The sequence below is a fragment of the Rhamphochromis longiceps genome, linkage group LG1 (assembly GCF_057381845.1).
Source record: "Rhamphochromis longiceps isolate RC_006_pf linkage group LG1, R_longiceps_female_GT1.1, whole genome shotgun sequence".
Lineage (NCBI taxonomy): Eukaryota > Metazoa > Chordata > Actinopteri > Cichliformes > Cichlidae > Rhamphochromis > Rhamphochromis longiceps.
Window position 1 is genome coordinate 15,078,212 of NC_140557.1, and position 17,382 is coordinate 15,095,593.

Genomic DNA, 17,382 nt, shown 5'->3' on the forward strand with positions numbered 1-17,382 from the left:
GCAGGCTAAATGATCTGTGCAGATGTTCCTGTCACAATCAATGTTTCCAGCTCCTCTTGGGGAACCCCGAGGTGTTCCCAGGCAATTTAATGATTTTTATTTCCTTAATCAAAGTATAAAGGAAAATTGTGCATTATTTGCAAACACAACTCTACCCAAATTGTGAACCAAAAACAGTTGTGCAATTTACCTATTTCCTTTATCATCCAGCTACAGTAACACACAGGTACTCTGGACAGTACTGAAAGCCGTTCCACGTAGAGACAGATGATGAATGCATATTGCATTGTCACACAGGCACTCTGAGTAGTAGCTGAGAGACAAAAGGTGCTATCTGATCCGCTGTACTGCTAACCAATACAGCTTATTTTCATTGTCCTGTCAGTATAAACATTCTCAATAAACACCTCGCAAAATGCAGTCTAAAATGCAGTGAATAAGAGCGGTAATTTTCATTCACACGCTCCATGCATTCACATTTTTCTTTCATATATATATAAAAAATTATTTATTTATTTATTTTTTAATTAATTTTTTTAATTCACTTGTTATAGGCTTTTCAATGTTTGGGATCAGTTAGACATACAAACTGGTCAGCTAATATGCACACTATATATAATGAGAATCATGTCACCATTACAAAGTTTTCCTTACATCATACAGGCATAATTAGCAGCAATAAAATATATTTCAGTATGGTGGTTATGGAATTTATTTCCAAAGAAATACTTCTTTGTTTAAGGGCATCGGTTTTAAGCAATAGAGTGGCAAAGAGTACTGTGTTACACACTGTCTGAGAGCAATAGTAGACTCACACTATCCATCTGTATCGTGTTACCTCCCTTTCCTACTCTTTTGTTACTCCCGAAGAGCAAGAAAGGTGTTTCTTGGTGACTACACAATTACTTGCTTGTAGCAACTATTTTTTTTTTAGTACCACAGGCAACATATACCACTGTACTTGGGATGTGGACTTGTTTGGGTATATTAAATTACTTTAGTGCTGCTTAGTAATTCCCTGTTAAAAAGAGGAATGATGAAAAGGATAATTTACTGCAAACAAAAAGGTAAAATCCTTATAGACATGTTCAAGTCTCTTTTAGGGGAAAATTCAGGCCAAGTCGTTATACTCTGCAGTCCTTTGGTCGGTTTGGGGTTTTTACAAATTTCCAGGGCTGTAGAATGAAATCCCATTACACGTGCTGTTTGGCATACTTTTACCCATGTTTTGGCTGCCTTGCAACTGGTGGTCTGTGGTTTAAAAACATGGAACAGTAATGCATACAATCAGTTGAATTAAATCTGCCTCCAGCTGTTCATAGTTGGCGTATTAAATTACCCCTGTTGAAAAGCAGATGAATTTGAAGAAGGCCTATGCTGGCTGTGCTTTTTGCATGTTTAATCTTTGGGGATTTTTATTTTTAGTTCATGTTTAGTTAATATTTTCCCATGTCAAAACAAGATGAATGTCAGGCAAAAGCGCAAGCCCAAATTCTCTGTTTTGCCCTCTTAATATTAGATCAAAGAAAGGGATTTCTGGTGTATTTTATGTCAGGATATGTTGTGCAGGAGACTGTCAGACTCGCTGCTGTCATACGCTTGTTATTTCTCTTTAAAAGAATAAGGGGATTAGGAAAAACAGCTTTATTCTGGATTGACAGAAATGTGTTTTGAATGGATTCTAATACTCCTACAGTCATAGGATTCATTCAGCACATTAAGGAGCATGCAACTGTTTATATCAAGTCAACTCCCAAGCATCATGTCAAAACATGCTGTGTTAAAGATTGTGAGAAGCGTCTGTTGTTGAACTTGATTTGACCCAGATGAAGGAGCCAAGTAACTGACACCCTCAGTCTCCCTGCAGTCATGGAAGAGACAGCTTTCTGAAGATGGTTGAGTAGCAACATGAGCCCTGTTAGCTTCCCTTCTCTGGTCTGCTGTGACCAGGCATGGTAGTCCTGGTGGGATCCCTGGAGGTAATTTAATAATATCTCGTTGGACACTGGCTGCATAATACAAACGTGTGTGCTCACAGGGATATATATGCATATGCTGGTGTTTATGGGCATGTGTGTTAGTGCTCAGTTTGTGAGCCATCTTGAAATTGCATTTGTACTTTATTTGGTAGTGATTACAATTTTTGATTGTGTGCTTTGGTTAGTCTAGTATCGTGATATATAAAACTGGAGTACCAGAACTTGATGGTGAATTTTGTGTTGCATTTCCACTCCTCAAATGTTCCTATTGTTCCAATGCTGGCATCCTTATTTGAAAGCTATAACGTGTTGGCACATTAAGTCATTTTACAGACTCTATGAAATTCTTAAAATTTGAAGTAATAAACACAATTTCTGCAGATTCTTGAGTGCCCACATACCTTACAGCCACTACAGCTTTTCTCTTTTCCAAGAAAACCCTTACTGGGATGATTAAATTACCCTGCCATTTGTGTTATAGCATTATTAGTTGAACTTTCTGCTCTCAGCAGCTGTTCACCAGCAGCAAAACAGTGGGGTAAACACATGAATGTTCTTTGTCTGCATAATTATATTTATACTAAAAGGATGCTTAAAGAGAGAATCCCTGGGCCAGTTTACCATTTTCCAGCTTTACACCAAATTTATTGGGTTTCTCTTTCTTTTGCCTATGCTTCACCACTCCAAGTAGTTTTGTGAAATGTAACTTTGTAGCTTTTGTGTAATCCTTCTGGCAAACAAACTGCAAAGACCAAAGAGAAAACTGGGGGTCTTTTTTGGCACTTGAAGAGGTTTTAAGGCTCAAGTATCTGCCTAATTTGGCATTTTCCTTCCTGCATAGCATCAGTACATTTTAACAAAGATTAGACGACCAGAACTAGTTCTGGTTTCAGGCTTTTGCAAGAGTTCAGAAATTATTTAATAACTGGACAAGTAGAAGTGATTCATTAAGAAGCATCATCAGGTGTGTGTCCATTTGGGATTTTTTTTTCTTGTAACAAAATGTAAAATAAACAACTGCTGCCAAAGCTGCGTGAAGCACTTCAGATGCCTTAATGAAACTGGAGCCATTCTAAGCAGCTGTTGTAGTCATTTTTTCGGGTCAAATCACATGATGAATGTTTTCTCTGCCTCAGTGGCAAAGCTTTCGTGTCTTGGCTTTCTTGCAAAGCAGACAAGCAGTGAGCTGTCATGTTATGATCCTGTCTGTTGTCAGTCAAGCTTCTCTGAGTCACAGAGCTGGATTTTAGAGACATTTTTGTATTTGTTGTACATTCGGAGAGTCTGGAGACTTGATTGACGCTGAAAATATAACCTTTTCCTTCCTTTTTAGGTTAAAAGCAGAGCCGTAAAAGGATCTTCCCAGAATGTGTTCATGATAAATCCAGGACACATTTATTTAGCGCTTCATTGACAAGCTCTAAGTACTGATCAGTATGTTTCATGTGTATAATTGCTGAGCCTGGCTAAGGGCTGATTCAACTCCAGCATTTCCTGTTTGAGTGTGTGTGAGAGAGGGGGAGAGAGAGAGGCAGAAAGAGGGGAGGTTAACCGCGCCAGCTGTCATCTCTCACTAGTGCTAACTAACTGCTAATCTCTCGCTCAGTTCCACAATGATGACATTGAGTCCCACAGACCGTCGGCCATCCCATCTGCCACAATAGTCAATTAAACATGATCAAACTTGATGGGAAAGTCAGAATATAAGGAGGGTTTTTTTAAGAGTAAGGAGATGAATTTTAAAATGGGAAAAGGGTGCTTGGGTAACAAATGAAAATATTTCATTGGGAGTGTTGTTGCATGCGCTCACATGTTTCCATGCTTTTGTGTCTGCATTGTCACTTAGGAATCCAATCTATACTGTCCATCTGCCGCAGCATGATAGGGCTCCCAGACGACGTGGTACTTGAGGTCTGTGCATGTTAGACACAGTTCAGACATATGACATCACAGGGATTGAGTATCATCACTAAGAGATGGAAACTGATAACATGGCTCTAACTTAATCTGGGGTTTTCCTTAAAAGTGGAGATTTATTTCCTGAAAAAGTCTCCCTAAAATTACAGACACGTTATAAATTACAGGAAAAAACAACATCTGCAATCTTAGTAAGGTGTTGGGTTACCATTTGCTGCCCGAGCTGCTTCATTGCACCAGTGATGAAGTCACTACCCGACCATCCTTAGGTTTTTAACTGGGTTGAGCAGTAGTGACTATGAAGGGCAGTTCAAATTCTGGCTTTACATATTAAGGCTTTTTTGACACTCTGTCTCTATGTAGGGGGCATTGATAACCTGCAAGAGACTACTTCCACCATTATAGAAATGTTTCATTATTAAATGAAAGTGATCAGTTAGAAAAACATTTTGCTTTCCAGCGAACCTTCACATTGAGGGGACAAGTGGAACCATCCCATAACAGACCCACCAGATCCCCTTACTGAAGCAGTCAAGGCTGGGATTATATTTGCAGGGGGACAGCTGTGGACACCACAGATGAATAGTTGTTTTCATAACTGTTTTTATGCACACTCGGAGGAGACATAAATTGTTGGGGAATTTTAGTGCATTTCTGCATTGACAAGTCTGCGTGGTCATAACAGATTGGGCGGCACATGGATGTCTTCTCGTTTACCCAAGCACATCCTCCTTACTTTCAGACATGGAAACTATGACACTGCAAAGTGGGTTAAAACTATATTATTTCTACAGACTTTATGTTGATTTGTATATAGTATATCTGCTGTGGATGTAAAGAAAGGTGGCATGACAGAGAGGATGTTTGGTTGCAGCTAAAGAAAACTGAGCTGGCCATGAAACAGATCTTTTGTTATATATATAAATAAATAACTATGCCTCATAATACAACTGCTGTTCCTGAGGCCATCAGAGCTCAGATGTCTCTCTGATGCTTGATCAGAGAGTTACCCTTCAAGTTATTAGTTTTGCATTTAATTTTGATGGAATTTAGGTCAGAGGTCATTCACGTCTATCAGCAGTTTTCAATATCAAAATGATTCTTTTTTTTTTTACTAAATGTAAAGTTAAAACAAGAAATGTCAAAACACTCAGTCCGGCATTTTTGTTATTTTATAACATGGTCAGTAATTGCACGGTGAGAAGAAGGAGCAGAGTGCGTGCAGCTGACTGTGCTTCATGTTGCCACACTCACAAATTGCCAGACCAGAGTGTGACTGTACCTGGCTTCGGGATTTTTTGGGTGACATAGAACATTATTCTGAGTGGTAAAAATAAATGTGGAGTAATTGCTCTAGTTGCCACTGAAATTCAGTGTAAACACAGAGATGTTACTAAGAATTAGCGTTTCTGAGGTCTGAATATTGAATTACTAGCTGTTGGAAAACATCCATGTTAACTCACTGGGGGAACTTGTCATTGCTGATGCTGCATGAATCAACACACTGTCTGACACAGAGGTCATCAAATGGCCGTGGCTGTGGTGAATGGCTATGGATAATTAATGGATAATGTAGACCTTCTGCACACTGAACACTTAATCTAACATCAGTTTCAGCTCCAGTGCCACAACAATAGAAAATCTTTATCGCCTCTTACCTACTATACCTATTTAACTTTTAATTCTGTCCTATTATTGTAGGGTCTTTACCTTTTCAAAATAAAGCACCTTGAGGCGACTACTATTGTAATTTGTTGCTATATCAATAAAATTGATATTGATTGCTATTTGATTTATTATAACTGACCCCTGTCTGCCCTGTTTTATTCTGTGATATTGTATTTGTTTTATTGTTTTGTTGTTTTCTTATCCTCCTACTTACATCATCTAATTTTCTTTTTTGTTCCTGTTGTATAGAATCACTTTTAAGTTAGTAAAGCTCATGCAATATCATTCGATATATTTAATTTTAAGAGAGATTTAAAGAAAGCCTTGTTTTACTCTACAGTATAGCATAGTGCATCTAAACCAAAATTATATTGGTCGTTTAGTAGGCTTACACCACAAAATCATGCATTTTGGAGAAATCACTTTTAGGCAGAGAACTTGTTTTTATTTACTTCAGTTTTATTACTCTTCTTAGTATGCAACTGACCAGAAGTCACTTTTCTTTGCTACAGCAAATGACATTTATGAACTAGTGCTGACATCTTAAACGTATTACCGATAAAAGCTGGTGGAGCGTTTTTGGGTTTTTCTTTTTTCACTCCTCAGGGTTATGCAGCATTCAGACTGAGAAGAGAGAGAGGCTGAATAGTTTTCCTAAACTCGTTGCTAAGCACTGAATTCCTTTTAATCCACTGCTGAATCCAGCTTATTTAGACAGGTATTTAAAAAATGTCCAACAATGTTAAGAACTACTATTTGACTGGAGTTTGGGTTGTTAATATATTCTGTGTAATCTGTAAAACATATATTCAAGCATGAGGTCAGTTGTAAGCTCAAAGGCAACAATAGTGTGAATATGATGAAGTGACAAGCAGGTCTTTGCATACTTAATTATTACGAAAAGATGCTTAAGAGCTTTTCCTATACCACAACAACACCTTTGTTTTATAACCTAGTTCAGGAGGGCAGCCAGTTTGAAATGATCTAATGCTTATATACATGCATCCATGTGGGGTTAAATTCCCATTTTACACCTTTATCATGATACCCTAAACTCAGATGTGGTGAGCAAACATTTGGGCGCATGTGTGCTGCAGAGGTAGTTTAATCCGTTGAGGTCACCAAAAGAACTGGAGGTAGAAGAAAGGGATAAAGGGTTAAAGAAGAAAATATGTGGGGCAGTAGAGCAGAAAGAGAATGTCAGAAACTAAATGGAGGGAAATTCTGACAGAGTGACGGGTTGTGTAAAGACTTTAGACTCTACTGTCTCCGCTGTTTGTGTTTCTCTCACCATGGGGTCCTGTCGTTCAAAATAAGACTGCTCTGTTTAAGAACGACCACACTGGGGCTACCAGGTCCCTGCAACAGAAAGTGTGTGTGTGCATGCCAAATCTAGTGAGTTGGAGGCTTGTTGTGCTTAAGTGTGAGCTGTTTTTTTGTTTTGTTTTTTAAACTTTGTGCATATGTGAATACGAAAGAGGGAATTAGTTGTTATAGAAGTGCGTTTGTGAGCATGTGATGGGTTGGTTGAGTTTGTGCTATGCATGTTAGTGTGTGCATGTTCAGAGCATTTGAAGAGGCTTATTACCCTATTCACTCCCCAAGAGAGAGACAGGTCCTCATTCAGTTTAAAAGTTCCTGTTTGTTTCAATTGAACACTTGATTATGTTGCTTGTTCTGACAGTCTATTGAAGCCACCAGCCTAAATGAAGCAATCATTTATTTATGTGCAGAACAAAGGCACTGCCTGGCCCTGTTTTTTGGCACAATGTTCCCATCTACATAGCTTCCACTATGCTTATTCACCCTCACAATGCCTCACAATGCTTTGTAAAGAAAGATTTAAGGAGAGATTGGAGAGATTTTCCCGTTTCTCAAACGCTGCTCTGTACCCTGCTGTAAATATAGTAAAACAGATTTTTGCAATGAAAATAAGAACCATAATTGTTTGAATTCCCTAACCTAATAACATTGTCTGTGTGTTACACCAATAATGCTGTTTTAAAATGAAGCTGAAAAAGTTTTAAAGTATCAGGCAAGAAAAAAAGAAAAAAAGAAAACCGTATTGCCTAACAATTATCATTCTCTTTTTAAAGGACTTCTATCACCTTTAAGGTTTTACATTTTTATAATGATTTTGTCCTTTTAATAAAAATAAAAAAGGCAATAGTGTAATCTGTAATAAGCTAAAACATATAAAATCATTTTTCCCCTTAAATCCATCTTTCTCCCCCTTTCTTTCCATGTTTATGACAACCATCTGTTGTTTCTTCCAGACCTTCCAGATGATTATGTAATATCAGCTTTGGGGTACTTGCATGGTTTGTTAATCCATCACCTCCACTGCATGTATGCCTCAGTGCACATCATCCTATTTCTGTGTGTGGGTTCTGTACTGAGGTCTATCAGTTCAGTTGACATGTTTCCCTTGGAAACACATTAATATAGGTTATCCATGTCTTATGGACTTAATCTGAATGCATGACCCAGCTACAGAACTGTGTGTGGAAATGTGTGTGTGCAACTAGCGAGAGATATTTAACCCAGCTTCACACTAACATACACACATACACAAACACACCAGCATTGATCCCTTTCTCACGAAAAGCCACTCAACACGAGGCAGCTCTAGTGTTTTCAGCTCACTGCAGGTCAGCATTAAAAGCTCTAGCGCTACTAATTGTGCACTTATGTGAGCCACATTCAGCTCTCAATCCTCCAAAAATAGCTCTCTTATACATAAAATATATACAGGATTATTGAATAGTTTTGTAACTATAAAGAACAACTGAACTGCTTTTCAGACATTCTACCATGTTTTGTCATAAAAAGTATGCTTGTGTGTATTGCTGCCTATAGAACTACCAACCTACAAAAAATTGTAGCCTTTTTTTTTATGCGCACTTTTTAAAAACTGAATGGTATAAAATAATTTTTAAAAAAGCATGTTCTAAGATCACATACTAATGCTAACAAGCAATAACTTGCACTTCGCTTCTGTTTGCTGTATTTTCAACCTCAAAATTCCACTCAATCTGATACCAAGTTAATCCCTCTTCCGCTCCTTCTTCTCATTTTTCCAGGATCTTTTAGAGGTCAGCGTCTTTTACATTGCTGTATCACTTGTAATCAATATACCTGTGCTGTGATCATTATTGTTTTTTCTGCTTCTATGTGGTGTTCTCATGTACATTTTTTTTTTAAATTAATTTAAAAAATGCACTGAAAACAATAGTAAACAGAACAAATGAAGGCAGTGAACAAAGAAACAATGGTTTTTCCTCTGGCGTGGTAGTTTAAAATAAACACAGGGCGTTCATGAAACAGGATATTAACAGAGGTTTTTATGTAGTTATGTGATTTAATTGCACTCTGAGGAATGCTCATACAGATGCCTCATAATGAAAATAATTTATTACACTAAACATGAACTTCAAAATGTCCATCCATCCATCCATCCATTCGCTTCCGCTTATCCTTTTCAGGGTCGCGGGCAGTGCTGGAGCCTATCCCAGCTGTCATAGGGCGAGAGGCAGGGTACACCCTGGACAGGTCGCCAGTCTGTCGCAGGGCTAACACACAGGGACAGACAACCATTCACACCCACATTCACACTCACACCTAGTGGCAATTTGGATTATCCAATTAACCTATCCCCACAAGTTGCATGTCTTTGGACTGTGGGAGGAAGCCGGAGTACCCGGAGAGAACCCACGGAAACACGGGGAGAACATGCAAACTCCACACAGAAAGATCCCGGCCTGATGGTGGAATTGAACTCAGGACCTTCTTGCTGTGCGGCAACAGTGCTAACCACCGTGCCACCGTGCTGCCTTCAAAATGTATTGTTTTAAATATATACACTTATATAAATATATTATTCAAATGTATATGTTCTGCAAAATATCAAAGATTATCCAGATGCTAGAAATTTATTTTTTTCTCATACTCAAAACATAGATGCAAGTTGTAGCAGATGGATGCACAGGCGGCTTAGATGGTGTTAGGACATGTGTGGGTGATCTTCTTCAGCTCCATTGTCACACTCTTGGCTCCCCACCTACATCTCTATCATTTCATTTGACCCTCTCTCCTACGCTTCTCAGTTTCTTTTGTTCTCACTTTCACACTTTCTCTGTGTCGCTCCTCGTGCGAGCGTTGCTATACTTTCTGGATGGTTCGCCGATCGAAAGAGTCCTGCCACAATGTGAGTGTGGGTGAACGTGTGTTTGCATTATCTGCAATGAGACATGGTCTTGTGAGAGTCTCTACATCACCTGTTGCCATGGTAGTTAAATAGGCAGAGAAGGAAAGGGAGGAATGGAGGGAGCCAGGCAGGCAGAGGAAGGGAGCAGAGGGAAATTAGATGAGTGCATGCTCTAAAATAAACTGAGGGGAAGGACTGCAAATAACAGGGAAAAGGGAGGAAATTGGAGATTCATACTTGTAGCTAAGTCATTTGGTTGAACAATACAAATTGCCCTGGAGTGCTATTTGTCTTTGAAGATTGGACGAGTCATCGGAAGTCTTAAAAATCTGTGATGTTTACAGTCAGAGCAGTGTAATCACTGAGAAACATGGTGTAGCTGCGTCTCTCCACCCACACTAATGAAACAGCAGTTGCCGGTAATATAATGCATAAGGCAAAGACAACCCATAATTTTCTCTTTCTCCAGTCAGCCATGTCTGCCTTTGCTAGACATCACTGAAGAAAGATGTAATTTCAAGTAATTTTAGACTGTCATAGATAATTTAATGGATCTCTTCTTAGCATAGGTAATACCAGTAACCCTTTCCAACAGCTGATTATATGAAAGATGTGTCTACTCCTTTTTCTTCTTCTCAGTTTGTCTTGCAAGAAATTTGTTCACCATGTTCAGAAAGAGACAGTGTTGTGTTTTGTCTCATCTAATTTGTTGTAAGTGAGATGGGAATTTGCTATAAGTTTACAGTAGGAAAAGCTGTGGATAAAGAAATTGAGCAAAACATGACTGTTTCTGTTAATATAAATATACAGAAACAGCCATATATATATTTTATATATATATATGGCTATAATATAAATATGAATATAACATTTAAAGATTGTTGAGGTTTTAAGTGGATAGAAAATGCTTAAATCCATGTTCATTGATTGCGCCGACATATCTTGTGCAAGGCATAAATAATTTAGCACCTTTTCCTGCACATTACAATAAAATGTTAGCAGGTTGATTGAAAAGAAATCAAGGAATGTGCACCACTGGATTATTCACACAGAGGAGATATTGGATGTTTATAGTTTGGTTAAATAGTTTTTGTTGAACATAAAATGAAGGGGGGTGGGGGAGTCGATGAATGCTGATGTTGGAAGAGTAAAAAAGGAAAAGGAGAGGTAGAGGTGGACAAGTGCGTGTCAGCATAATTGCAGGGAGTAAATGGGAGGCAAGAAAAATAAGAGATGAATACAGGAGAAAGAAGATGGGAGGAGAGGAGGAGGGGAAGTGAACGTGAAGGGGAATGCCATTTGCGGCTTTGTCTGGTCCTCCCGAGCGAACGACGGATAGACATGGATAAACGAACAACTGAATGAAAAGAGGAGAGGGTGTGAGAGAACGCTGCCCCTTCTTTAACTGTCTTTTCAGAGATTAGGGAGGAGAGCATCACAGTGTGTGCAGTTCATCTATTCATGGCCAACGCCTGCGTCTCTCACAAGCATGTGAAAGAAGAGAGGGAGCAGGAACTTAGCCGCAGAGAGACTGTGTGTGTGGATTTCTTTATGAACGCATTAATCACGCGTACATTTTTATCAGATAGCTATGGGATTAATTCTGTCTGGTAAAAGTGGAGAAAAACTAGGCGTCAGTAAGAAAACAGGAGGTGAGCTGATACAAGGAGAGGGAGTATGTAGTCTACGTGACTGTGAACTGCAATAATGCACTTCTCTTGCACAATAGAGCAAGAGAGACAGTGTGATTGGCTTTAATGTATGGGAGCATTAAAGGAGAATGCTGTTAACAGTCTTGAGTATGTGGAGGGATCAAGTGGCAGGAAGAGAGGCTGACGCAAACAGGAGCTTTTTAGTTCCCGCAGTAAGCAGGAGAGAAATACACGATTTAGTTCTCATAGCTTAGTGGAGTGGGGATGTTGCAGGGATGTTATGTTTAAGATGGCTAATGGAAGTAGAGCCGATGTGGTCTGACAGCAATTTGTGCTGCAGGGCCTGCCTGGCTCATTTGAGAGTGAGTTGTGTGTGAGACAGAGATTGGAAGAGAGGAAGGAAAAGAAATCCAGAGCGTGTGATGGTGATGTGTCCAGATGGGCTTTGCTAAGGTTTAGTAGGCAAAAGCTTGATTTGTCTTCTCTAAATTCCCTCTCGTGCATCAGAGGTGAAAGAAGTCATATCTTCTAGCAGTGCATCAAAAGATCAGCATTTTAGTACTGTTAATTTACAGGCAGATTGAGGTGGCTTTATAGAGAAAGTGCGTATAAAAATGACACATTAGTAAAACATATAATCTACAAGTTTCTTAGAGAATTTATTACTAAATGTAAAAATGCATTAATATTAGATATTTCTGGGTTTAACAGCCGTGTAACCAATTTTTTGCCATCACGATTAATATCTAAAAGCTTGTTATTGAGCATTATGTATCCCAATATAACTATTCTGTGGTGAGGGCGGGGGGAAAAACAAAACTCTTTGTGTAAGCTAAGAACTAAATTAATTATTGTGCATTTGTTAGTCACGCATGTCAGAAGGTTAAATTAGACCCTATATAAAAGTATAGGGTATTTGGGGGGAGGGGTTAGAAAAAAGCATTACTTGCCAGTTCAGAAGCCATTTCATTGGAGGCTTTTGCTCACCAGCCTGTCACCTTGATTTGACCACAACACAAAGCTGGTGACAGTTTCAGGAAGTGTGCGTGTGTTCGTCTGGGCTTCTCACACTCTAAACACTCTTTCCAATCCATTTGACTCCCTAATCCACCGAGAAACCGCCGCTCTTTTTCCCATTCCACTTTTTTTTTCTTTTCCCTCTACCCCTCCCTCAACAGTTGACGAAGTGTCTGAGTTTCTGCAAAGTTGGCTAACTGGATTTTCTACAAAATCCACATACGCACACACACATAGACTGGCTAAACTGACTACTCAAAGATATTAGAGATTCAAAAACCAAATGTTCATATTTGGATATGAATCCTGTTTCCTGTTAACTGTTCTTGGCTGCTTTGGAGGGGGAGAGGAAAAGTAAGGAAAAAAAGGGAGTTGGGCAACAAAAACAAATTTAATTAGTTGAATGGCCAGTTGGGAATATTGGACGGCAAGGGTGTTAACTCGTTTGTAATGAGTTGTGGTAAGGCCAGCTTTATTGACATTGTGGTAGAACAATGTTAAGATATTTGAAAAATGTAAGGGCACAAAGCAGCTCACCATCTGATTGTGTATCATTCACAAAAGACATGTTAGTGTGTCATAAGGAAAATAAATGAGAAAAACGGAAATATGTAATGGCTCTAAATTTTTGACCATGGACCATGAGCTTCATATTTCAGTAGCCTAAGGCAGAAGTTTATATAATGTATATATAACACATTGTCACCATTTTATTGAGCTTTCTTGCCGTGCATTCACCAGGTAAGCCCCTTTTCCTTCCCAAGGGACATGATTGGTTGGTGAGCGTGAGGAAGGAAGTGCTTTGATCAGCTATAAAGATTCCAGTTTCCCTTCAATCCTATATTTTTTCCTACTTTTTGATTTTGCACTTTTGTCTTTTTTTTTCTTTCACTTACATCTTTAAATTAGTTTTTGCTGTCGATCTGCTGTTTACCAAAAGTATTGCCTGCATTAGGTGAAGGTTTATCACATGCCTCTTTCTTTCTCTCAGTTTTTCCTTTTTCTTTCTTTCTTTTTTCTTTCCGAAGCTTTTTTTAGTCTCCTTTCATTTCTTTCCCTCTCCCTCCCCCGGCTTTCTTTTGAGAGAGGGAGTAAAGAGAAAGAAACTTAATCCCTCTATTGAAAAAGAGGTGGACCAGTCAGGGGCCTTTTTTCTTTTCTTACTTTGCTCAAAAACCCACTCTGGTTCTCATTCTTTTCTTTGTGAATACTCAAAGTTGCCTGTCCTGAGCACTTGCTCACACACATGTGATTTTTTTTTTTTTTTTCTCAATTGATTTTCCCCACCATTGTCTGTTTTTGATGGATGGCTAAATTCTGCATGTTGTTCTTACTGTTAAGACTGTAATGTACAGTTTAAATTAAAAATATTGTTATATTTGATTTTAGGGACTTTAAACTATACCAGTGGGGGTGCCACAAATTCAGAAAGCATAAGTTTCCCATGCACAGCCATTGGTTCAGCGGCACTCATGCTGCACTAAGGGCTATGATGAAAGCCAAATTTGTGAATGTTAAAATGTTTCTCACAAATACAGATACTCTGTGACTGAGGTCAAACCAGCATTCATACCATTTTAAAGCTGTGTGGGGGAGATGTCAAATTGAAGTATTGCATGATGGATGGGGTTCTGGAATTATGTTTGGTGACCATTTGATAACTGTAGACTTTTTTTAAGCTATACGCTTTGTTCAACTATGTTCTTTACTGGACACAGTAATTTTTTATAACCTACATTAGCCTTGATTATTCATTACAATATTTTAAATTCATCTAGTGACTGCTGTGTCAGGTTTTTTTTAAAAACCTTTAGGGACTGAGCATAAAATGTTTTTGCACATCTCCAGTTATAATTCACAAGTGTTCAAGTGTGATCTGATCTTCATGTAATTCACAAATATAGAAGACACAGTCTGAAATTGTTTTATTACTTTAGTTAATCAAAGTTAATTGAAAATCAAGTACATAAACATTAATTTCCTGTTTTTGGTTTGGTTTTTTTTGTTTGTTTGTTTGTTTTTTCCCTCACATTGAGGGCTGGAAAGAAAGTCAATACTTAAATGTATCTGCTCTTTTCATAAAAAGGGTGTCTTGATCACAACGTTTAAAGAAGCAGCATTGTGAGGTTACATAACAATTAAAAAAAAAGAAGAAAATATCAGGAAATATTTTTAAATACCTGGATGTTAATAAACCCTAGCAAAGGACAAACTGCAAATAGCAAACTGCAGGAGCGTTGCTTCCAAATGAGGTTACCCTAAGGTGACAGAAAAACACCTGCATTGACATCTACAGAAACCTTTGTTCCTGTTGTCTATAAGAAAAGACACTGAATAATGGGATTGATTTTAATGGAAAGACAGCATAAAGGAAATGACTGCTATCCCACAAAGCAAACCAAAGAAGTAGAACTGAAATGCGCAGTGCTGTGCTTGGAGGAAAAAATCCAATGCACATTATGAACAACACCTCCTGCTGACAGTGAAGCATTATGAAAGGAGTGTCAAGGTCAGAGTCTAAAGGAACAGCAATTTAAAATTGTATCCAGACGTTTTACAGGGGAGAGTCAGGGCACCAGTGTATGATGTGTATGACAGTGTATGAAGCTTAGGAGAGATTGTGTGATGCAAAAAAAACAATTATTCAAAGTACACAACTAAATCGACACAATGATTGACAAAGATAATTAATATTATCTTTTCTACCCAGGCTAAAGCAATGACCTAAAACCAATTACGATGCTGCTGGATGACCTAAATAGTGCAGCTTAATTGAGACATGATGAACTAAAACAGTTTTGTGGGGGAGGAATGATTCAAAATTCCTCTTGCTTGTTGTCTGTGAAGCAGCTACAGGGAACATTTTGTTTTTGTATCTTGTACTGTGTGTGTCTTTGTCCCTGTGTGAGTGGCTGTTAAATGAGTTTGTCACATTATGTTTTCTGTAATTGTGGCTCAGTTATCTAAGGTCGGACTGCATTTTAGAATCCATTCGGAAATGGTGGTAATGCCAGAGTTTTCACAAATTTGTTTTCCAGTAGGTGTGCTACTAAGGATTGACATATAGCTGCCATTTAAGGATATAAAAACAAAATGAAAGGAAACATATAAAATATATATATAGAAAAAATAGATTAAAAAAGGACACCACAAACTCTTTAGATTTTTAAATGACGTCAGCATTTTTCCAGCAGCTGCAGACAGCAGTCTGTTGCACAGAGTGCTTGCTCACTCGTGGATGATATGTTTGTATGCATTAAATTGCATATTTCCCAGCAAATTTACTTGGGCAGAAACATGGCAGTAGTTTAAATAATCTGCTTTTCTAAAGTATTGGACTGCAACTGTTAGTTTATTTGTGATATCTCAATAACTTAGCTAACTGGGATATGTAATGGATAAGACTATATGCTGGTATACTGCAGATTTCAATGGAGGTGCATTGTACATTTACTTTGTTTTTCGTGTTTTTTTTTTTTTTTTTTTAAAGGTAGGTACCTGTTTTCTTAATAGTGTGACTTTATTCTTGCTTCATCATCCTTCCACTATAGACTAAAATAAATAAAACAATGCAGGAAGCAGATTCACTGCAATGGTTGTATCCTCTTTTCCCCACCCTACTCATTCTTCCACATCTTTCCATGTCTTAATAGGCTGTCCTCTCCCCCAAGGCAGATTTGTGGGCTATTCTACTTTCCTTTCCCTGTTCCTCCATCACAACTGACACACAAAATGCCAAGCAATTCACTCAAGTTGCCCACCATGGAAGGCTGATTGCCATCCCCCTTCTCTCTTGCTGGGTGGCACAGTTAGACCACTTAATATCAATATTCTCTTTGTGGTAGGAGATGTGGGGGCAATTGCCCTGACTGCCAAAATAGTTGTGCACACACACACGCTGACTTTTTCAGGCACGCAAGCCTAACATAAGCACACACACTGGAAACGCAATAAGTGGGACATAGGCTAAATACAAGAACACTGACACATACACACAAGTGCACATGTAAACCTACACGCACTGGCAAAATGGGCAGAATGGGGACATGTAGAAAAGGAGTTGCACACACATTTGCTGTAGAGTTAGTATGAGGAGAAGAAAGCCTCCAGTCGCCCATGCAGTCAGACACACACTCATGCAGAAAGCAGATACTCGTTGTCTAAGTGTGGCCTTAGGCTCGCTGAGTGAGGTGGGAGTTGAAACTGAGGACCAGAACACTTTCAGATTTTATTTGGGTTTTTTTTTTTTAATGGCTTGGAAAGAATTATACTGCACTTTACTGAAAGAGTGCACCAGTACAGAAACGGAGAACGCAAATGGTGAAGTGATACATTCAAGTAAATTTAAAAATTCATTTGAGGAATTTACAACGTACTTGGAGTCACATCACAGAACACTTATCATAAACATTCAAATTAGCAGTGATATTTGTGGCAGTGAGCCACAGTACCATATGAGCCGAATCAAATCCTGAACTGTTTTTTGCAGTCGCTACATCTCCAACTGCAGAAGTGAGGGAGAGGTTTTAAGCTGCTGACAGTTACAGCTTGTCTTGTTTGTCTGTCTTCTATATTAAGCATGAATAGATGTTTTGCTACATTAATAAGGATACCTGTTAACACTGTCATTATTATCAGTTAACATCGGAGATAGCATTAGATGGCGTTAAAGAATTTTAGAAGAGTGTCAGTCCATTATATCACTATCTCAAATAACATCTTATTTCTGAGTAAAATCCTTGCAGTGAACATGACTCATGTCAGACACTTGAAACTCTCCAGTTTCAGCTGGCACCACCTGAACATATGTACTGTGGGGGTTTTTTTTGGGGGGGGGGTTGTTTGTTTTTAAACGCAGTACAAAAAAGAAATTGAACGCTCTCACACAGTCATTAAACTTCATATCCTCCTTTTAAGGCCTAGAAATTTTTGCAGGCAAAGT

At 38.4% G+C, this 17,382-nt stretch overlaps 1 protein-coding gene across 1 annotated transcript in view; it reads left to right on the plus strand.

Moving 5' to 3' along the window:
• The window catches only part of LOC146678460 (frizzled-3-like), a 33,529-nt gene that overhangs the window by 2,301 nt on the left and 13,846 nt on the right, over positions 1-17,382 (plus strand). The window lies entirely within an intron of this gene.